A 1,037-nucleotide genomic window follows, 5' to 3' on the forward strand; every position below is an offset into this window, starting at 1 on the left:
CCCTTAACCTGGAGGTGGACCCCAACATCCAGGCCGTGCGCACCCAGAAGAAGGAGCAGATCAAGACCCTCAACAACAAGTTTGCCTCCTTCATAGACAAGGTACGGTTCCTGGAGCAGCAGAACAAGATGCTGGAGACCAAGTGGAGCCTCCTGCAGCAGCAGAAGACGGCTCGGAGCAACATGGACAACATGTTCGAGAGTTACATCAACAACCTTAGGCGGCAGCTGGAGACTCTGGGCCAGGAGAAGCAGAAGCTGGAGGCAGAGCTTGGCAACATGCAGGGGCTGGTGGAGGACTTCAAGAACAAGTATGAGGATGAGATCAATAAACGTACAGAGATGGAGAATGAATTTGTCCTCATCAAGAAGGATGTGGATGAAGCTTACATGAACAAGGTAGAGCTGGAGTCTCGCCTGGAAGGGCTGACTGATGAGATCAACTTCCTCAGGCAGCTGTATGAAGAGGAGATCCGGGAGCTGCAGTCCCAGATCTCGGACACATCTGTGGTGCTGTCCATGGACAACAGCCACTCCCTGGACATTGACAGCATCATTGCTGAGGTCAAGGCACAGTACAAGAAGATCGCCAACCGCAGCCGGGCTGAGGCCGAGAGCATGTACCAGATCAAGTATGAGGAGCTGCAGAGCCTGGCTGGGAAGCACGGGGATGACCTGCGGCGCACCAAGACTGAGATATCCGAGATGAACCGGAACATCAGCCGGCTCCAGGCTGAGATTGAGGGCCTCAAAGGCCAGAGGGCTTCCCTGGAGGCGGCTATTGCAGATGCTGAGCAGCGTGGAGAGCTGGCCATTAAGGATGCCAATGCCAAGTTGTCCGAGCTGGAGGCCGCCCTGCAGCGGGCCAAGCAAGATATGGCGCGGCAGCTGCGTGAATACCAGGAGCTGATGAACATCAAGCTGGTCCTGGACATTGAGATCGCCACCTACAGGAAGCTGCTGGAGGGCAAGGAGAGCCGGCTGGAGTCCAGGATGCAGAACATGAGTATTCATACGAAGACCACCAGCGGCTATGCA

General features: G+C 55.5%; 1 pseudogene across 1 annotated transcript; it reads left to right on the forward strand.

Annotated features, from left to right (window-relative positions):
* Positions 1-5: 5 nt before the first annotated feature.
* On the forward strand, positions 6-1,034 carry LOC116273603 (annotated as a pseudogene). The gene has a single exon (XR_004181907.1). The product of XR_004181907.1 is annotated as a keratin, type II cytoskeletal 8 pseudogene (transcript).
* The last annotated feature ends 3 nt before the right edge of the window (positions 1,035-1,037 follow it).

This window comes from Papio anubis, unplaced genomic scaffold (genome assembly GCF_008728515.1).
Source record: "Papio anubis isolate 15944 unplaced genomic scaffold, Panubis1.0 scaffold9432, whole genome shotgun sequence".
NCBI classification, from domain to species: domain Eukaryota; kingdom Metazoa; phylum Chordata; class Mammalia; order Primates; family Cercopithecidae; genus Papio; species Papio anubis.